The sequence below is a fragment of the Mauremys reevesii genome, linkage group 1, assembly GCF_016161935.1.
Source record: "Mauremys reevesii isolate NIE-2019 linkage group 1, ASM1616193v1, whole genome shotgun sequence".
Classification (NCBI taxonomy): domain Eukaryota; kingdom Metazoa; phylum Chordata; order Testudines; family Geoemydidae; genus Mauremys; species Mauremys reevesii.
In genome coordinates, this window is record NC_052623.1 from 108,647,671 (window position 1) to 108,670,685 (window position 23,015).

Genomic DNA, 23,015 nt, shown 5'->3' on the forward strand with positions numbered 1-23,015 from the left:
GACCCAGAGAGAAATAATGTTCCTTGGAGCAGAATTAATTCCCACCTCAAAGTCTGCAAGGGAGCATGTTTCCTGAGTCCAACATGAAATCTAAAGAGAGCCCCAACCGCATCAGCTCATGTGAGGAGACTTCCACAGAGATCCAGGGAAGCAGGGAGCATGCTGAAACGTCTCTTCATCTCCACTCCACGCTCCTCAACCCCCTGAGGTCCTCATGAGTTCTTCAATGCTTGGTGGAAGGAAGAATATTTCTAACACAGTTTTTTTGTTAAATGTTATGCATACAAAGTAGGGTTGTCAACTTTCTAATTGCACAAAATCAAACATCCTTGCCCCGCCACTGCCCTGCCCCTGAGATCCCGCCCCTTCCCTGCCCCTTCTTTGAGGCCCCGCCCCCAATCCCCTCCCTTCATCGGATGGCATTCACCCAAGAGTTCTGAAAGAACTCAAATGCGAAGTTGCGGAACTGTTAACTAGGGTTTGTAACCTGTCCTTTAAATCGGCCTCTGTACCCAATGACTGGAAGCTAGCTAATGTAACACCAATATTTAAAAAGGGCTCTAGAGGTGATCCTGACAATTACAGACCGGTAAGTCTAACGTTGGTACCAGGCAAATTAGTCGAAACAATAGTAAAGAATAAAATTGTCAGACACCTAGAACATAAATTGTTGGGCAAAAGTCAACATGGTTTCTGTAAAGGGAAATCATGTCTTACTAATCTATTAGAGTTCTTTGAAGGGGTCAACAAACATGTGGACAAGGGGGATCCGGTGGACATAGTGTACTTAGATTTCCAGAAAGCCTTTGACAAGGTCCCTCACCAAAGGCTCTTATGTAAATTAAGTTGTTATGGGATAAGAGGGAAGGTCTTTTCATGGACTGAGAACTGGGTTAAAAGACAGGGAGCAAAGAGTAGGAATTAATGGTAAATTCTCAGAATGGAGAGGGGTAACTAGTGGTATTCCCCAAGGATCAGTCCTCGGACCATCCTATTCAACTTATTCATAAATGAGCTGGAGAAAGGGGTAAACAGTGAGGTGGCAAAGTTTGCAGATGATACTAAACTGCTCAAGATAGTTAAGACCAAAGTAGACTGTGAAGAACTTCAAAAAGATCTCACAAAACTAAGTGATTGGGCAACAAAATGGCAACTGAAATTTAATGTGGATAAATGTAAAGTAATGCACATTGGGAAAAATAACCCCAACTATACATACAATATGATGGGGGCTAATTTAGCTACAATGAATCAGGAAAAAGATCTTGGAGCCATCATGGATAGTTCTCTGAAGATGTCCATGCAGTGTGCAGAGGCAGTCAAAAAAGCAAACAGGATGTTTGGAATCATTAAAAAGGGGATAGAGAATAAGAAGGAGAATATATTATTGCCCTTATATAAATTGATGGTATGCCCACATCTTGAATACTGCGTATAGATGTGGTCTCCTCATCTCAGAAAAGATATAGTGGCACTAGAAAAGGTTCAGAAAAGGGCAACTAAAATGGTTAGGGGTTTGGAACGGGTCCCATATGAGGAGAAATTAAAGAGGCTAGGACTTTTCAGCTTGGAAAAGAGGAGACTAAGGGGGGATATGATAGAGATATATAAAATCGTGAGTGATGTGGAGAAAGTAGATAAGGAAAAGTCATTTGCTTATTCCCATAATACAAGAACTAGGGGTCACCAAATGAAATTAATGGGCAGCAGGTTTAAAACAAAAAAGGAAGTTCTTCTTCACACAGTGCACAATCAACCTGTGGAACTCCTTACCTGAGGAGGTTGTGAAGGCTAGGACTATAAGAGGGTTTAAAAGAGAACTGGATAAATTCATGGAGGTTAAGTCTATTAATGGCTATTAGCCAGGATGGGTAAGGAATGGTGTCCCTAGCCTCTGTTTGTCAGAGGGTGGAGATGGATGGCAGGAGAGAGATCACTTGATCATTGCCTGTTAGGTTCACTCCCTCTGGGGCACCTGGCATTGGCCACTGTCGGTAGACAGATATTGGGCTAGATGGACCTTTGGTCTGATCCAGTACAGCCGTTCTTATGTTCTTCATCGCTCACTCTCCACAACCCTCATTCACTTTCACTGGGCTGGGGCAGGCAGTTGGAGTGCGGGAGGGGGGTGAGGGAGTGGGCACGGGAAGTTTTCAGGGGAGGGGTGGTAAGAGGTGGGGAAGAGGAGGAGGAGGGGTGGGGTCTTGGGGGAAAAAGGGAGATCCAGGGAACTAAAGGCCAGTCAGCCTCACCTCAGTCCCTGGAAAAATCATGGAGCAAGTCCTCAAGGAATCAATTTTAAAGCACTTAGAGGAGAGGAAAGTGATCAGGAACAGTCAGTATGGATTCACCAAGAGCAAGTCATGCCTGACTAACCTAATTGCCTTCTATGATGAGCTCTGTGGATGAGGGGAAAGCAGTGGATGTGTTATTCCTTGACTTTAGCAAAGCTTTTGATACAGTCTCCCACAGTATTCTTGCCAGCAAGTTAAAGAGGTATGGACAAGGCAAATTGGGTGCTGATATTTACCTTTTCTCCATATACAAGAAGTGGTGGGGACGCATTCAGCAAAACTGAAAACTTATCATGTTGACCAATATTCTCATTGTTTCCTTGTGGTCTTCTGCTTGTCTGTCTAGATCCACCTGTTGTCTCTTGTCTTGTACTTAGGTTGTAAGCTTTTTGGTACTTTTTTGTTCTGTGACTGTACAGTGCCTGCTCCATGACTGGGATAACAAGGCATGACCATAAGAATAATACATTTAAAAATGATGTAAAGGATTTTTTTTCCCTACAAGGCACAAGTAATTAGAGTAGCTCATTTAAAAAAAAATTAAACAAAATTTTTCATTGACAAGTAGAATTTGAACCAAAATATATTTGAAACAGTTTGAAACAAATGTTTTGTTTGTTTTATGAACAGGTTTATATATTGTCTAATTTTATTTATTTTAGAAGCATTTTATTCAAATAGTATAATTTCAAAACACATTTTTGAAAAATCACTTAAACCTCAAAACATTAACTTGTGTAACTCACTGTCACATGATATAAATGAGTCCAATACTTGGTAGCATTAAAAATGATTAGATATTTATATAAATAATGAGAATATCCATATTTAGACTGGATGGGAGAAAAAAATTTAACACGTGATATATATATATATATATCCTCTATCTTTAGGGGATAAACCAATCACTAACTGACAGGATGAAGAAGAAACTTCACCTATGGCTATAGTGTTACATTACAGGCTTTCTTGTGCCTTTCGCTGAAGCTTGTGGCACTGTTTATCAATCACAAAATACTGTTGTTGATGGACCACTGGTCTGACCTGGTATGGGAGTTCTGATGTCCCCTTCCTTTATGAAAACGAAGTATGATGCTTTCAAGTAAAAAAAAACCAACACCACCAACAAAAAACAAACACCACCAACAAGAACAACAGCTCTAACATAATATAAGGGAAGGAAATATGTCCGATCAGGTCAGAGTTATTGATTAACACCTAAAAGCCATCTTCATGTATATCTGATAGTAGATAAGAAAAGATGAAAGAGAGAACAGAAGGTGTGTGTGGTGGGGGGGAGGGAGGACGGTGAGTGGAACATTAGTCAAACAGCTACTGATAGACCACCTACAGCAGATATTGAAGAGGTTGCTTCCAACTATACAGAAAAATCGATTAGCCGATTTGTGTGTGTGTGTGTGTTTAATAAAAGGAGGCATGATGAAGAACTGAACTGGAAATCTGCTTATACAAATATAAAAGCATAAATCTGCAAGGAGTGAAGAATGGGTTTGCGAGTTCAGACATAGTTATACTGTTGAGATGAATGACTATGTTATACTATCCCCATCCACAAATACTGCATGCTCAAATACTGCGTGCTCAAATACTGATGCTTACAGACTGGAATCTATAATCTCGTCCCTTCTTCCTTGTCTTTAGCTTTGTTTTCACAGTCTTTTGTAAACATTTTTAAAGTGTTTTATAAAAAGGAGGCTGATCTCCGGGGATATACATACTCATCCTGTGATTGTGATGTACTAAAAGTGTAAAAGAGAGATGGAACTGATTTCTTGCCCCTATTTAAGAGAGGGGTACCTCCACAAACACTTCACCTCAGCCCATTTTAAAAATATCTAAATGTCTAAGTTATTTTTCTAAACTTGGGTCTTTTTATTTGTGCCATTTAATTTTGAAATATTTTTTGAAGAAGGGACAATATTTTAACTGACAGTGGTTGTGAGAAAAAGTCCTCAGAATATATCAGTCTAGTCTCATTTTTCAGAGAGATTTTTTTGAGATATTTGTACTACATCATTTTAATGCCAGCAATCGCTGACAGCTAAACTATTAAATTAAATATGTTGTGGATTCTTATTATTGGAGTGTTAAAGTGCAGTTGTACTCTGAAGAGTGACTGTAAAAATGACATTGTGTGGACTCCAAAATTTAGTCTTACTCAGGGACTTCCAGATGAAAGCTCCTAAACTTACTAGTAAAAAGATGTTATTTCTACCTACCAGCCTCAAAAAAGTCAACCTGGGAACTGAAATTCAATCTGTATTAATTTGTGCTATACTGTTTGTGCCTTGACATGGGGGAGATAGCTGTTGAAGAAAAAGCTGCCATTTCTAACACAGTAATGTGTCAGTGTAGAATTTCCCTTTAAAGGGTTTCTAAACATACTTTTGAATATCCAATAGATAGTTACACCAATGCAATTTCATAACTAGGAATCATTTGATCTCTTCTGAGTTGCTGAAATATTCTGTTAATTGATTGCATTTGTTAAAATGCCTGTAATGAAGAATACTGTATTTCCATCCAATAAACCAGATTTATTAGTGTGTTGTTAAACACTGTGGCTCTGAAGGATGGATAAGAAGCTGAAAGAACAAAGTCCTTTCGCAGTCCTTTGCTTCATTAAACAGACTGAAGGACTTCTCCAAAGGGCACAGCCTTGAATGCTTAGGTTATCTCAACTAAAACCTCAGCACTGAAGAACCTACTTCAGTGGGAGAGACCCCTCCGTGCCTGTGTGTGAATGATTTTTTTTTTAAAAGAAGATGAACAAAAGAGTCAGCTCATTCAAATACAAAACATTCACTGAATGAGGATTCTGTATGGAAGTAGAGTTTAGGATGCTTGAAAAACAACAGAGCCATGAGGAAATGTACTCTAGTGTTAGAAACTTGGAGAGTAAAATCTGTCCTAACTGAGGGAGGCTTGCTTTGAAAACAGATGAATCAAGTTAATTAGTAGTTTATATATCACAGATCATGAAGTAGGCCTACAGGATTTGACAGTATAAACCTTAAAATATATAAACATACAAAATGTATTTTGTTTCTCCATTAAAGTACTTTCTAATGAAATGAAATAGTAACGTGATCAAATGACAGTGTAATAACCTGTAGAGTAAATCCCCATAGGGAAACATTTTATTTTAATAAGGTATTATTACTAAGGTTTTTCAAAATGATGCCATGTTCTCTGTAAGCCACAAAAGCAAGATAAGAACAAAATTACATGATCAGTCTTTACAAATAAAATAGTTGACAAGTTCATCAGCAGGCCGGGTAATATGGCTCATAGAGGCTTTTGATCTTTCATCATCACTGGAAGAGAGTGAACTGCAAACACTGTTAGATTTTGAAAGCAGTTATGGGTGTTCCAAATGTTATTAGAGCTACAGGCTTTCAAAGGATGAAAATGACATCACAGCAGGGTCTTAGTTATAATTAATGGAAATGTGCAGATCTAGTTTTTACTTTTCAGCAGAAAACCAAAATATGTAGGACAAAGCCCTAAAATTTTCTGCTGAAAACTGAAAATCATGATTTGGAAATTCTGTGAGGGCTGAACTGCTGCCTCATGGAGTTGTAGTTCAAGCGCTTCATGTGTCACTTCTCTTCCATAGGCTGGGTTTCCCAGCTGAACTACATCTCTCTCATGAGTCTGTGTTCACTTACACCAGAGCAGAGTTTGTCCTGCTACATCCTCTTTTCAAACAGAAGCTCATGTTTATATTTTTGTGCAATATACATATTATTAGGAATGTCTTTATTTTGAAATCTTATTCTTATTAACTAGATCTTACACTTCTTATTCTGCCTCCATTGGACATTGTGCCAGAGTAAGGAATGCAGGAATGGGCCTTTAATCTTTTATGCTATTTCCAGTGGCTAGAATCAAGGTGTGCCAGTTATTAAGATTCTGTCCAAGAATGAACAGTATTCTAACACTTTCAGGGGCATATCCATAGCTGGTGTAAATTATCATAGTTCCACTGTAGTCGGGATTCATGACAGCTTACAGTAGCTGAGGCTCTGCCCCGAAATGGCTGCATTATCATTTTGTCAACAGAATTAAATTCTCTCTAAGTTTGTCACAGAATTATAGAATTTTACCCTCTCTCCTTCTGTGGACACATCCACTAAAAAAAGGTAAAGTACTCATGCAATGCAGACCAAACTGTACACATATAAGCAGAAAGATTCAATCAATTTAAATGTGCATATTTGGTTGACAAAAATGACATTATTTTGGTTAAAGAACTGATTGGGCAGTTATGAATTCATGTCAAGGGTCTGATTGAAAACATTTTGTTCATATAATGAACTAGGGTGTTTGACAAAATTCTTCCCATGATATATGATGTTTAGATTCACCAATGAACATTTAATCCAGCCCCAAAACATGATTTATGCTGTGCTCTTCATCACTATTTGTTAGAGTAACATTTACCATCTCTCTAAGGTCTTTCACCTTCTGAATGATCTTTCATAGGTGAATAAAATCACTAATATAACTTACCGTGTCTAGAAAATAATACTGTAATAAATTATAGGCCTTATAGCATGTTCTGTGAGGAAAGGATAAGGTTATAGATGGGTAGGTATTGGAATACTCAACCTGAGGGAGGGAGTGTATCTTGAGATGGGTATGGTTCTCTTCCAGTAACTCTGTTTGAATCTGACCCAAGTTAGGAAGGACTCAAAGCTGTTTCTCCATAAACAGCCTATCTGAAATGTATTGACTGGTGGACTCAGTCAATACATGTTCTACTGAAGAGTTTCTGCATGACAAAAACATATTATCAAAAGAATCAACACTAATTGGCACACTTGTTGGCAACCTTGTTGGGCCACATTTGTCCCTAAGCAGTTTAAGAGGTAAAAATGACTTCCTAAGGTTTTACAAAATATTTGGCCAAATTCTCTGCTCATGTAAATGTGTGCAACTCCATTGATATGAGTGGGTTTCACCCATCCTCAGCTCATAAATTCCATGCCATTCCAGGGCCCTTGGGCATTTGTCTTGGTATCTGTTTTCTCCCTGTGGCACACAGTCTCCTAAGGATTGAAATGCTTTAGTTTAACTAAAGTCTTTGGGCTTAATATAAGGGTATCTTAGTGAAAAGTAATGTGTGTGATATATAGGAGGTCAGATTAGATGTTCTAATGATTCCCCCCCCTTTTAAATTCTATGAAACTATTTACATCAGCAGAAAATTTGATCCATTATGTCATCGGTATTCAGTACTCCTGCCAAGGCATGGCCACAGGCACATACTTGTGTATACTGAAGGCAATTGTAGTGACAGCAAAATTCCTTCTACATTGGGATTTCTCTGGGGCAGGCACTCTGTGTTTTTGCTTGTAGAGTCCCTAGCACAAAGGGGCCTAACTGGGGTCTTTAGGTGCTGCTCTTATAGAAAAAATAATATATGATGGAAACAAGAGAGAGCAGTTGGAGGCAGGAAGGAACAATAACTACCATAAGCATTATCTATTTATTTTATCTTCTATCAACCAATAGTCAAATGATAAATTGTACATGTGGTATTTATTGTAGAGGATTCAACACTGAGGACTGTATTGCAGTTCTTACAGAAGATGTATTGTAGCTTGTGTTTGCCAGCCATCGAGCAGGCAGATTTTGGGATGAGGGGAGGAGAAATTAAGGTAATAGTAATTAAGGAGAAATTAAGGTAATAGTAATTAACAACTACATTACAATACAATCCTGGAGCCTTAGGGTATTTCTACATGGAGATAAAAGCCCTGCAGCATGGCCATGGCTGTCCTGGGTCATCTGACCTGAGCTTGTGGGGCTTGGGCTGCAGGACTAAAAATTGCTGTGTAGACATTTGGGCTCAGATTAGAGCCCGAGATCTGGAACCCTGCGAGGAATCCAGCCCAAGCCCGAATGTCTACACTGCAGTTTTTCAGCCCTGGAGCCTGAGCCTGAGTCAGCTGACCTGGGGCCAGCCACTGTTTTCTTATCCCCATGTAGCCAAACCCTTAGACATCCCTCTATCCCACAGAACAGGGATTTCTTTCATGCTGGGAACTCCTCTGAATGGAACCCACCACACCAGGCAAGAAGTCCCTTGCAAGACAGGTGGGATTTAAAGGACTATGGGCTTGTCTACACCACGCAGCTTTTAGCGACAAGGCTGTGTCAACATAGCCTTGTCGCTAAAAGTCAGCATGTGTAAACATTCTTTGTTGGCACTTTGTCGGCACTTTTGCGGACAAAACACTTTCAGCCCCGCAAGCGGCGTTAGCTTTGTCAGCAGGAGAGTCCTCCTGCCAACAAAGCTGCATTCACACTGCCACTTGCATTGGCAAAACTTATCTTTCGCAGGGGGGCTTTTTTAAGTACCCACGAAAGACAAAAGTTTTGTCGACAACTTCGCAGTGTAGACATACCCTATATGTTGTTTCCTTGCATCCCCACAGCTTTACAAATGTAACAAACTGTTGTACAGATTATCACTCCAGCATTTTGATTATGTTGGTCTCTCATGGACCACACTTCAACACTGCACTGTCAACACTGACAGGGTCAGATGAAGAGTTTACACAATGTCTAGTTTGAAAACATAGCAATACATACATACAAGTATTAATAAAGAATTCTGTGTAATCTAGGTTTCTAAGATTTAGCTTTTTAAAATGGAGATATGCAACATTAGCTGTACTTGGTAGACTCCTTCTGACTATAACATTGCCTATAACGTTAATGTTAACCATGGATTCTGAAGTTCTGAGAATGCTGGAGGTGAGCATCTCAGGTAAAGAACAATAATCTTTGCTAGATGTGCCCACTGCAGTCCCCAACACACTACACATATATTTGCTTTGATGATGTAAATCTTCTTCCACTGTCAAAGGGAAAATGCATTTAACTGGATAGCTCTACCCCCAGGCTGGGAAGATGACAAAAGACTCATATTATCCACTGGCTCTCATTCCAGTATGTATCTTTCTAATATTGTATATGTGCTGTTTCAATGCTTCTCAAGTATTTAAAATGTAGAGATTCAAATAGCTGAATCACCTGCTTGAGATAGAAGAGAATGACCAGGACATGAAAACAAACAACAGAAAATGTTGTTTCTGGAAGGTGATGCTTTCTGTCTTGTATTAAGGAACGAGTTAGAATTAAAAGGTATCACTTTAAGAGTGTGTATAGTCAGAGTGTTCTGGACCTGCTTGCTAGCTAGAAGTCTCTATAGTGAAGCATAAGAAGATCAGAGTCAGAGTCTGCAGACAGTCAGTTTAGAATAAGATGCGGTGGGTTGTGCCCCTCTTTTAGGAGCAGCTTGCTTTCTCTGTCTCTCTTTTTGGTTTTGTATACTATTTGAATTCTATTAAATAAAGTGGTGTTATATAGCAACCTACCAGGAAGGGTATGTTATGCTTTTATCTAACTTCTCAGTGTGTATGCTGTGAAACAACACTTTCAACCTCATGTATGGTGGCCTGTAGTGACCAATTTTTATAGGATGTTTTGTTCTAAAGTGGAACTAGTTCCACCTTTTCTGGCCTGGAGGAGGAGCACTGATGGCAATTGTGTGACTTAGGGATGAACTCTGTGTAAACAAGTCCATCCTTTCCAATAAAGGTCTTCCTGATGAAAGCACTGTGATCTTTGTGAGCATTGCTTTGCTATTTGCTATGTAGGCACATTCTGACCTTGGAAATACATGCACAATTCTCATTGCAAACATTTGGACTGATGCATACCTTAGGGGGAAGAATTCAATCCATAAATTTTATGTTAGCCTCCAATATAGCCGTAAATCTTCAGCAAGCCAAGTAGTATGAAGTTCAGAAACACCCAAACTTAATCTAAATTAAACCATTTTTTAATTTGTCAATTTTCATTTTTAGGTCTCTTTCTCACTTGCCTTCTTAAGCCTTTGCAAAGTGAAGCTTTTCTGTATACACTTCCTACATACAACACTTCCCTCCCCCAAATAGGGTATAGTATTTTTACCCTAATTCATACATATTTTGAAACTATTTTTAGCTTTTTGTTTTCTCTTCTAACTTACTTAATGAACTTCCTTGTTCATTATCAATAACAATAACCTGAAATGGCTGCTGGAAGTGCCAACAAGTTGTTGAGAGAGTATGTGAGATGAGAAGTAGCTTCTGAATGTTTGGTGTCCCTCTGGAGATGATTCAGTACATTAATACAAATTGACTGGCTCATCTTAAACTAATATACCCATGTCACCGATATTAGTCCAACACTATATAAGATACTATTTCACTTTAGGAAGCTATATGATGGGCCAGTTGAGAAAATACTAGAGAGAGCCAGAAATTCTACTTTCATAAAGACATCTGTAAGGATAATTGCTGCATTTTTACTAGCAGGAGCTATAGCTAGAGCCACTGAAAATCCTGAGCAAGATAAAATAGTAGATTCTATGAATTTCAGATCACTCCTTAATTTTCTGTCACCTGGCAATAATGTTGTCAGTTTAGGAGCCTCTGTGGAGAATGGGCAGCAGCCTGCAAGCACACTAGAATAGGGGAGATATGAGGAGGCACAGAGGAGAAAAAGAAAATAAAGGAATGGTTCACAGGGAAGAAAGAAAAGAGGGGAAATGGAGGCTAAGCAATTTTTAAAATGAGGAGGAGGAAGAAGAAGGAGAAATGAAAAGTGAAAATGGAGACAGCAAAAGAGAAGAGGGTGTGGGGGAGGAGCAATGGGAAAGGTAGAATATGGAACTATTCACTGTGGAACAAAAGCATACAATAATCCTTTCTCCCATTGCCCAAGGGGAGGTGATCACTTTTAAGGAAACTTTCTCCCTAGTGACTGGTGGACCTCTTAAAGTGCAGAAATTCAGTTCAGATGATTACACAAAGTTTGGCTGTCTGTGGTTATGTGGACTGTTTTGAATCTTTAAGACCTATAAAATTGACCTAAAGATCTCATAAGAACGTGCTTCCTTTCAAGATTCTGATACATTCTGCTTCTAGTTGGCCTGAAAATCCTCAGTTCCAGTGAAAATTTGAGCAAATTTATTTATTTGTTTGTTTTATATATTATTTTGCATTAACAGTATTTAACCAATTTATCCAATAATCTTAAAGCTGTCTACCAACAGGGTTAAGCCTCAAAAGACACTGTGGAGTAAAGTAAGTATTATACCACCCAGTTTACACACACAGTATGTGTCTTCACAAGGCAATTTGCACTGGAGTAGCTATAATTACATAGCTACATCAGGGCAAACTAGAGCTGATGAAAGATGTTTGAACTTTTGACTAAATATTTTTTACATGTCAAGCAAATATTTTTGCTGTTTTTCTATCTGTATATAGCAAAGTCATTATTTTTTAAAAGTAATTGAAATAAATTATGAACAGTTTTAAAAAAGGTCTGCATTTGCCCCACAGCTATACTGCAAATTTTCAATGTAGACATGCAGCACCACTGTAAAACAGGGTTGGCATTAGTGTGACTCAGGGTAAATCTATACTACACCAGATTTACACACCTGTCATTGAAAGCAGTACTTGTTCAATAGATATTTTAAAAATTAAGAAAATACAGACCATCCATAAACGTTATTTTTTGAAACATTTCTGGATTTTTTCCTATGAAAAATTTGAAGCTTTTTTTTTTTTTTTTTTCATTTTACAGTTTTCCACAGGTCATATAAATTGACTCTGTCAAGAGGGCTGGCTTAAGTATTTTACAGTTAGGGTTTGTGTACAAGATAATTTAGTGCTGGGCAAACCAGGATAACAGTGTACATTGCACCAGCTTGCTGCACACTAAGGGGCCATGAGTTATACCCCAAGAAACAAAGCCCCCAATCCTACACGCCCTTACACATGTGAATAACTTTCAGTATATAGCTAGTCCTAGTATATGATTAGGGCCAAGGAAAGTGCAGGATTTCATGTTCAGTAGACAACTGTAAACTGGGAAAGTGCCTGCAGATAAAGTATCTGCATCCAGAATCTGCAGGTCACAGATGAACCAACTTCTGCAGCCTTTTATAGAGCTGGAAAAAGGTGACCTGAGAAGGTCATTTTTACATTTACTTTTCTTAACTTCGCAAGATATTGGGAGAATCTGGTTAAATTAATCATTATTCAAACAAAGTTTCCTGGAGACAGGTTTTGTTAGATGTTTCCTTTCTGTGTACGGCAATCCACAATCTGTTACTTGTGCTTTATGCTATAAAAAACCAATCAACCTAAAAACCTACCACATCATTCAACCCAAAACAAAACAAACTGTTTTCATTTTGATAAAGATAAAAAATAAAAACACATCTGCAAAGTGGAAGCAAGGATTGCTAATAAAGGAATTAAAGTGACACCAACACAAACAAGTTATAAACTGCAAGTCCTACTTTCCCCTAGTCCTAGCAACCCTGGCTTGGAAGAAACTCTCTTCAGAATCTTTAGTGGTGAAGATAATTGTGGAGACATAGGACTAAATTCCTAGTAACACTGAATGGTAGCCTTAGCCCTGGTGGGTTGTTTACTTTGGCTACAGAGTTAATGATATAAATGATTAAACAACTGGAGGGGAATTGAACTTCTGTACACTGCAGAGATTCTCTCTGAGACCAGGAAAGTGATCACCCTGTTGTGATTTCATTTTCTATCCCCCAAATGTTCTTTTTCTTGAAAGCCACCCACAACCTTAAATGTACAGTCAAGTAAAATAGTACATCTCTTTCCCCCTAATATTTATGGGTTATTTTAATCTCCATATTTTTCTGATTTATAGTATAGTATTTCTTTTTCTATTATCAAAGCTTGTTCCCCAGCTTCTCTTAATATATTAGAGGAAACTTTGTAATGGGAGAGGGATGTCTAAAACAAAAGAAAAGACAAAATCTAAACCTTTAACAGGCTGACATAGTCCCCTCTGACTGACTTTTACTCTGGCTTCCTTAATCAACACAGGAATATCAACCTACCCAGTTGTATAGGAAGTGTTTTCAGACTGGGATAATATAAAGAAAAAACAACCCTGAGGATTTACGCAAGGTGCTTTCCTCCTTATTGGTACTCCTAACTCCCAGATAGATTTGAGGCTATGGTAGACCACACATAGATTTGAGGATATGGTAGACCAGATAAAGGAGGGGAGAATATTACACTATACCCAATTAATCCCAGAGATGACATATTCATTGGTGCCCGCAGGGGAAAATTTGCATGGTATGGTTTACATTATCCAATAACGATCTATTACTAGATCAGGAACTTTGCTCTGTATGACCATGTTTCAAAGAACTCCACACATTCCTTCAAGACTGAGGAGAGCAAAGATTTCAGAAGTGGATTTTAAAAGCATTTTACACTTCTTGTAGCAGTAAGGAGTTAAATATCCTTTGTCATTCTGAATCAATGAAAAGGTCTATCAGGTAGACTATACAAGTTGCTTGGCAACCTAACAAATAGCACAGACAAGATTCCTGACTAAATGGGGGCAGATAACATGTGGGTGGGAGACTGGGCAGACATATTTCAATATTATTAGAAAAATGAGTGACCACTACCAACCTTGGTGGAACCCAATATAAAATCCTGGATGATTACAACTTGACCTTATTAAAATTTTTAAAAATATATGATTTAATTCAGGCATGTGCTGGAGGGAATGCAATATGGCAGGGACACTGATCCGCATCCAATGGTTGTGCCCTATAATTAAATCTTCTGAGAAGTAATCAGTCACTATGAAAAGAAGAAATCAAACATTCAGGTCATGTTCATACCAGGACTAGCAACATGTAGTACATAACACAATTGACTCTCAGTCTCCAAACTTGCTCTGGATACAACTACTGTCTAGGAAACATGCTATAGTCTGAGGAATATATTCCACCAAAGTGGCAGAAATAAATCTGGTGTAGCTGAATTAGAAAAGTTAACCTTAACATTTCAGAGTAAATACACAATTATTTTTGAGACACTGTCTCCCTTTTTGCTGTATGATAAAACGGAAATATAAAATTGTACATTCATCCAAGTTTGTAGTCTGAATTATGACAAGTTGTTTTATCTGTGGGTGCTAACTTGAGTGGACTTTCCCCTAGTCAGCCAACCAGAAGTTTTCCCTTGATGAGAGGCATGGTTCAATTATTTTGGGGTGGTTTTTGCTTTTCTGTTGTGTTTTTTCTTCATTGATTATCTGTAACTATTTATTGTAGTTTATATTGCTCTGTCCCATTTGATCCAGTGTCACGTGGGTTATATGAACAGTGGATGCTGAGCTTAGTAACATTTCAAACTTCATACTTAAAGACATTTGTCTATTCAGAGGCTGAGATTTTCAAACATCTCTAATGAGTTGGGATGCTTTGATAGTTGAGTGTCCAACTTGAGACAACTTAAAGAAGCAAGATTTCCAAAGAATGGTGAGCACCTGTTAGCTGAAAATCAGGCCCCTTTAAGGTGTATTACTTTGGACACCCAGCCAATGGATGCAATGGTCACTTTTGAAAATCTTGGCTCCCGCAGCTATGGGCTCAGTCCTGAAACCTTACTGAGACGAGTAGCCCCACTGAATTTAGTATAACTACTTATATGAGAAAGTGTTGCAAGCTCGGATATTACATGTGTAGTTATCAGCTTGCTTAAGAAAAACATATATCTGGCTTGTGTATAATGACATAGCTGTTTGTCTTAGCTCAGTTTTTTTTTAACATAAATGTATATGTGGGCCCAGGGAGGAGCAGAACCATTTGGAGTGAGTTAGCATCATCAGAAAGGTGACAGCACTCTTGGCACAATAATAAAGTATGGAAGAGATGATCCATATCCATGATCTATGCTCTCGTGCCAGAGACCCACTGCCAAACCTGTCACCCGCCCAAAGTACTACACATGTAATATTAGCACACAATTTAACAACATTTTTATAAGGAGTGGGACCTTAATTTTGGAAGTGCAGCTGCCTGAATTCTTTGATTCTGAAAATAGTTTTCTGAAGTTTCTCAAAGCTAGCAGACACATAGAAAAGTGGATGCATCACCTTATGCAGGCTGCTTAATGCAGGCAATATTGTAAACAGCACTCTAGGGAAAGCTTTCTGAAGTGCATTTAATTGCATTTTCCACTTCTCGTAACAGCAAGGGATTAAACTGAGACAGAATGTAATGGAACCAGCTCCTTCCTATCTGTTTAAAGAAAGATGAGAAACTAACTGAAAATTGTGTTTATTCACTTTCTAGAGAAAACATGAGCCTATCTAGAATTAATGAATATATAAGCCTATGACTTTTCATGATTAATGGTGAATTCTTAAGCTGAAATCTGAGTGGGTATTATAAGAAGTTAAGAAATGAGAAGTGAGACATGCTGTACTTACTTGCAAGTGTTAAATTTTCATACCCTGATTGAGCTAACCATGAGGTTTGTGGTATTTGTTTGCACCTATACAAACAACGATCAATTACCTTTTATTACCTAATTAGATATTGCTCATCAATCAAAGAAGTAACCAGTGGTATATGTTACTTGTACCCATATCCGTCCATAGCTAAACAAAAAATATTTCAATTTCTACTGTGCCCCGATACATTTAATTTAAACAATCTGTTTGGGTATATTGCCCATTCTCTCTGTACTTGCCTGCCTGCACAGGTCCTTTTGGAAGTTCCAGTTCTGCAAAATTATAGCACTAGTAAATTGAAATTTCTGATGCGATAATATTTGTCCTGGAAGTACAATTCCCTGGGAATGACAGCAGAGATATAAAATATTTCTCTTCAGGCAAGCAAAAGTGACATGCACCATATACCTATCCTATTTGTAGGTCAGCAGGTATTCACGTTTGGAGATAATAAAACTTCCTTGCTGGGCACTGACATCTTCCAAAACAGAAGAGAAGGCATGAAAAGGGCTATTTAAGGAGGTCTTTCGACACAGACGTGGTAAAATACGAAGAGCCATATAGACATCCTTGGCAAAACTCCACTATGGATTTACACTAGGAATGGTTTGGACTTACATGCAGCTCTTCAAGAAATGCAAAGCTTATTTGGGTCCTGACCCAGCAAAGCACTTACACATGTGTGTAACATTACACCCATGAGTAGTTCCACATGTGTGAAATTAATGGGACTGTTCTTATGGTGAAAGTTGCATCGGTGCTTAAGAGTTTGGCTTTGGAATATGCTGCAAATTCAACCCTTGCTGCTGGGTCCAGTTTGCATGGTAGTTCAGAGCACATGCAGTGTGTGTGTGCCTCCTTTACTGTACAAAGTTCAAAAATAATGGAATGTCTTTGATGGCAATAAGAAGGGATCACGAGCAAGTTGAAGAAGAACATCCCTCTCTCCCACAGGTGGCCATGTAATGGCTGTGGAGCCAACTCCAACCATTGAGCACTCTTGTGTGGGGAAGATTCCTTCTCCCTGGCTTCCCTGCACATCCAAGTAACTGGGCTGAACACTGAGCTCTGTATTTTCCCTTAAGACACAATGGATCATGTGGTAGTGCTGATTAGTGTGCACCCCTTCCTGCCCCATGCTTCTACTGAAGTAATCAAAGCCACCATGTAACGTTAGTGTCTGGGCCTAGATGGTGTCCTCTTTATTGTACAGTTCCTAACACAATGGGGCCCAAATACTGACATAAATTAATATCAGAAATGGTGATAATTTAAAAATAATCTTACACCACAAATTCTAGGGAGTTTTGTTCAAACAATGTCTAGAAACAAACAAAACAAAAACAAACCCTCCCCCACCCTGTATTTTTATATAATATTTTTGGGTTTGGGTCAATTTTTTTCTCATTTGATTTCCTATCTTCTCTCCCCCATTTTACCAATTCTGCCTCTACTGACTCTGTGCCTACTGCATCTTATTCCTCCCACCCTAACATCCTGTCAGTTTCATTTTGTCTTGAAAAATACAACCAGGAGCTGCTTAGTGCTTGAAGTGGAAGAGGGAAAAAAGCAGCTTTTAAACTTCTGCATTCTGTTGGCTCTTTGGTCTCTTCCCACAGCCTCTTCAGTGGGTTAGTTTCATTTTGCATTGAAAAATACAATCAGGAGCACAAAGCAGCACCCAATTGGATTTTTTCAGTACTAAATTAAATTAACCAGCTGATCAGATGAGAAGAGGAGGACTGTGGAAATTCAGGGCAGTGACTGAAAGAAGATGAAAACCCTGCCTGTTTAAAATGTAATAGTATTGAAGTGAGCTACCCCCATCCTGCCCCCATTTAATCTCTTATTCTGATTATATAATGAAATAAACATATGGGAGCACAGCAGCACTTAATTATATTGTTTAATATAAATACACTGAATACCTGGGTGGTAGAGAAGAGGGTTTCTTGAAAGTTTCCACTGCAGGAAGAGAAGTGATCTGGACAAGAAAGGTTGAGTTGTTCCTCAGCATCTGTAGCAGATGGTGGATAGAAACCACAGAAAGAGGAAGGGATATACAGATTTCTAGGAGAAAGGAAGCCCTGAGGCAAGAAGGAACTCCATATTTATTCACATTTGTTTTGCATATTGATCTATAGTTTTCTTCACGATTGTGATAATGTCAGCTAGTGCAAAAGAAATTCTAAACAGCAGTGGGATTATGCTTATAACTACAAGCATGTGACTGCTCTGGCCAATCACAATTAAGGGATTGGACATCTCTTATCATAAGGTCATTTCTACTCTGCTTTCTTCCTGGTTTTAAGAAAGCTTCTCTTTCTCTCTATTAGTCTCAGACATGTACTTATCATAATAAATGGTTTTCCCATTCAGTAAAAATTGTCAAGATTTTGAACATATTTGCTATCCCCAAAAAGTAAAAAATCTATAAAATTTTTGCAAGCAGAAAAATCTGAAAAAAGTTTCAGGCTAGGTCAATCAAAATGTTTTGTTTCCATTTCCACCATTTTAAAATTTGTTTTACTTTAATTAGCTCAAATTTCAAAACAAAAAGTTGTTTTGAACTAGAAAAGAGGAATTTTTCATTTTGAAAATGTTGAAATGGGACATGTAAAGAATTTTGAAACTTTTGAGTTGAGAAATTAGGAAAAATCAACTCTTTCCCATGAAAAAAGTTCTTCCTTGTAATAGGGTGCTCACCACATCCTGCTGGGTTCATTCTCTTGGCCCCGCTCCCCAATGAATCAGGACCACTCCAAGCTGGTGCAACACCCATGCTCTTTATTCCTGTGTTCAGTCCCCAACACCAAGCTCCAACTATGTACAGAGTATTTGCAGGTTTGGCCTAGAACAGGCCTCAGTGGCTCCTGGCTCCTTCTGAGTCTACTCTCCCCTTCTGGTCTCCGTCTCGTCTCGTCTCGTCTCATCTCATCTCATCTCATCTCTTCTCATCTCCTCCCTCTTCCCCTCCACCTTCGGACTCACTTCCTCCCAAGCTTTTAGCCCCTGTTAATGAGGTTGGCAGGTGTGGCCAGTTTCCAGGCCAGTCCTAGCTAGTTGCCCAGTCCCAGCCCAATTCCCCCTGATTGGGATTGGAGTGGCAGGAGCTGATTAGGGCTTCCCCTGCAGGGCCTGCCACCAGACATGCCAAACCCGTGAAAAAAATGCAGAAATTGGACTTGTTTTCAGCTTAATTGGCTTGTGAGTTGCTTGTTGGCTAGTTTTTGGCTTGTTGCTTGTTGTAGCTTGATGCTTCTTTTTTTGATCGTCTCCCAGCAAGCAGGGCCAAGGGGAGGCAAGAAGTCGCAAGGGGGGGGAGGAGAGAGAGTCAGGGGTGCACAGTGGGCCCATCACAGTCCCAGACTGTACACCGGTGGGATCTAGTCACATAGAGTGTTGGGGTTCTTAGGGGTTGGCTTCTTTTGGCCTTGTTTTGAAATGGGATAAGCTTGATTTTTGGCTTATTGTGAAAGTTGGGTGCTTATTTACCACATGAAAGTTGACAACTGTGCCTGCTACATTCCTGGTTCATGTTTTCCCCTGCTTTTTTCATTAATCTATCTATCTATGGTCTGAGCAACTGCCAAGTGTTTAACAATAGAAATAACAATAACAATCTCACTCTCTCTATCCATTTTATGTAAAAAATAACTTGATTAGTTTATGGTTGTTTTAAATTTGTTTATATGTGGGGCTGAAGGGGCACTCTGTGACTCTATTTTTGGATGTGTAAACTTATCAAGAGAAAATGACATTGAAGGAATGAATTTTGCATTTCTAACTAGTTAGTTTTGTGCTCACGCTTGCCCTGTGTTGGGATGAAAGCTTTCTTTCATGCTCACAATCCTACTCTTACTGGCTGACAGTTTCAGTAAAATGTAGCTATGGTTGATATCTCAGGTAACTAGAGCCACTACCATGGAAGGATTTGAATATCAGGACGGAGAGTTTGAACTGAAGCCTGTTTTTAAGGGAAGACAAGATCAGAGTAGATTACTGGAATGATGTATTCATGGCAACCTGTGTCACAGGTAGTTATAGAGGAGGCAAGTTGTTCCTATCAACAATACCTCAGTCTTGCCTGGGTTCAGTGACAGCCAGCTGCTCTTCATTTGTGTTAAGCACTGAAAATGCTGGGAGGTGGTGCTGTCTATGTTTTATGAAAAGAGAAGACAGTTATGGTTATCATCTGCACACTGCTGGCACTTCAGCCTATGTTATGGCTCCAGTTTTCCTAACAGCTTCATGTATGGGGAAGAGGACTGAACATTATAGAGAAGAGATCTGAGCCTCCGGGACTCCACAGGGGAGGTCCCAGGCATCCAATCCAAAATATGACTGGCAGTGTGTGCATTGGTCCAGTAACTGCTTATGAGAAACTTAAGGTGGAAAACTGAAGAAATATTGGAGATTTGGGGCTATCACATGCATGGTTGCAAAAGTCTCCCAAGAAAACTGTCTCCCGCCACCATGTTAAATGGCATCTCTATCAGCTTTTCTGGAAAATCTTTGGTATCTGGAAGTGTATTGATTAGCAAGATGCGGAAGTTTGTCTTGCCTTCGGATTGAAAATAAGTGATTTTGTTTCAAATGAGCTTTTGAGGTATGAAAGCCAAGATGGGAATAGAATGGTTACTCTGCCTTCAGACTTGTTCTCCCTCGGTCTGAGTCTATGATGAACAGAGAGAGTGTCCTAGGAGATGAAGTGATCTATCTGTAATGCTGCCTACTCTGACTCAAGAGTGTGAGTACCAACCTCAGGGCAGACTGTGAGGAGCCAGGGCACAGACCCCAAGTTGGCTGTGAGGTCCATACTTAGATTCCACCAACTGTCAAGTGTAAACTCCTCAGGCACTATAACAGGTTTATCATGGAGTCACAGACAGCCCCCTGGAGTACTCTGGTCTGTCTTGCCACCTAGGTAAGCATACCTCTGTGATAGTTTGTTCCTTATGTCAAGAATGATAGCAAAAGTCAGGTTACTTCCATTCCAAAGAACCAATCACTTACCCCAGGCCAGTTGAATCTTAGATCTCAGACCAAAAGACAATGCCTATAGCCAATCCTATAACAAATTATATAAAGATTCATTAACTAGAAAAGGGAAACCAGAGAGTTATTTACAAGGTTAAAGCAGGTAAACATGGAGACACAAGTGAGTTACAATGTTAAGTATCAAAAAGTAATAGAAGTTGCTATAATCAACAAGTTCTATATGACCTTTAGGGCTAACCCAGTCTAAGCAGCTGGGGATCTCTTTTTATGCCTAGAAACACCTTGCCTCCAAAGTCCAAGCAGCATAGAAATCCAAGTTCCTTTTTTGTGTGTGTTTTTATCCCCCTCCTGCCATGTGCTCTGAGCTGAACACTCAACTGAGGGAAGAGGCCACTTGCTTGACTCACATTCATGGGGAGAAGGGCAGAACAACAAAAGTCTTTTGCCCTCTTGTTGATGGTACATAGGGAAATACCAGTTGGAAGTCCCACAATAGTCTGTCTGGTATCGATGAACCTTTCCTTTTGTAACACCTTCTATTGAAGATGAGCCCTTCACATTAATTAATGTCTCTCTCTGGTCTAGTGTTTTACACAGTCACAGAGGTTCACAATACAATGGCTCAAATATTACCTTACAGTATGAGATACAGATGTTATATGTGAGATTCAGGGCTGGATTAACCTTTTGTGGCCCCAGCACCAAATTATTTGTAGGCCCTCATTGGGGCAATAAAGCATGTTGCAGGGTAGTCGGTACCCAGAGCGAGGGGCCGGCCAGGGCAATGGGGCATGGCATGGTGGGGGTGGCCCTGCTCTGCCCAGCCCAGTGTGAGGGCACTGTTTACAAACCAGCAGCTGCCAGACACACACTGGGCCACCCAGCCCTGTGCTGCCAGTGTGGCCCTTCCCCTCAGGGGCAGGCCTGTGCCACACCACACAGCCTCCCCGCTAGCCAAATAGCCCCCAACTCCCTATGCCCAGCACACCCTGTCCACAGACATTGTACAAACCCCTATGCCCAGCTCTCCTCCACCTAGTGACCCCTCACACATCCCAATACCCAGTGCCCCCTGGACCTGCTATGCCCAGCGCCTCCACACCCAGAGACCCCCCTCAGTCACTTCCCACCACAAATACACAGCGCCCTGCACACCACCACCCTTGCTCAGCTTCAACTACCCACAGCCCCACAATCACAAGTACATACAGACCTCCCCCACCAGCCAGTGCTCCCTCAACTGAGCCCCACCTGTCTAGCACCTCAAAATACACAAACCTCTCCCACTGCCCAGCCCTCACCCCCCGACCCCCCAGGCCACAACACCCTGTCCCTTGGCTGCACTCACTGGCCCTGCTGGGAGGTGACTGTCTGCCAGGCTGAGCTGGGTTGGTCCTGGGGCAGGGAATCATTCCAGTCTGTCCCCTTGGGAGTAGCGCAATCAACCAGGCCAGAGGAGGAGCAGGGCCTGCCTGGGCCAGGCTCCCTCAGGACCCACTTGCCTACAGGATCCCAGCGAAGCTCTCCACCCTTTCACCCCCATTCATTGGCTGAGACTGGCCTGGCTTCTCCACCCGACCCAGGCGGCTTGGCTCCAGGGAGGCAGGTGGGGCCCCACAGGTGGCAGGTAGCATAGACTTCTCAGAGCTGGAGCTGCACTGGGGTCTGGCCAGGGGGTGGAGAGGAGCCCTCAGCCGGCCCCAGCAGGTGGTCGAGAGGAGTGAGTAGTGGACGGGGAAGGAGGGGCCAGGGAGGTGGAGAGAAACCAACAGGCAGGCAGGAGCTTCTTCTCCTGTTTTATTTTAAATTTCCCACCCATGCTGTTGATTGGTTGTCATAGAATCATAGAATCATAGGAGATCAGGGTTGGAAGAGACGTCAGGAGGTCATCTAGTCCAACCACCTGCTCAAAGCAGAACAAACCCCAACTAAACCTCAACTTGTCCTGACTTACTCTGAGCATGCGCAGCAAGGAGGACGCCAGGTACACACACACCCGACCTGCCTAAGGGTATGGACAGCGGAGTCAGAGCACAGCACAAGTGGTGCAGGCCAGGGCCCCTTCTGAGCATGGGCCCAACACCATGGCACCACACATCATTGTAAACCTGGTAATGGTGAGATTAATGGAACAATTCAAAAGCATTCAATAAAGTGTAAACACTAAACACTGTCTTATAATTCTAATACCTAATTTAACAATATTAACACACAGGTAAGCCAGACTAATTTCACTTATGTATTTCTCAGTGTTCAGTTGAGCTATGGGAACCTTGGCATGAGCTGACCCCGGTCTGCCAGCATCACACTATCATTTCTCCTACT

General features: G+C 40.4%; 1 long non-coding RNA gene across 4 annotated transcripts in view; it reads right to left on the reverse strand.

Moving 5' to 3' along the window:
* LOC120382839 overlaps positions 1-22,495 on the reverse strand; it is a 91,382-nt gene extending 68,887 nt beyond the window's left edge. For 2 of the 4 annotated variants that reach the window (XR_005588255.1, XR_005588259.1), the window contains exons 1-3: positions 22,039-22,495; positions 20,706-20,760; positions 17,618-17,706 (exon numbers count right to left, since the gene is read on the reverse strand). This is a non-coding gene — a long non-coding RNA (uncharacterized LOC120382839). Of the gene's footprint in view, positions 1-13,942; positions 14,030-15,928; positions 16,031-17,617; positions 17,707-20,705; positions 20,761-22,038 lie in introns of those variants that run through there. The other 2 variants (XR_005588253.1, XR_005588251.1) reach the window with 2 other exon arrangements.
* Between the last annotated feature and the right edge of the window lie 520 nt (positions 22,496-23,015).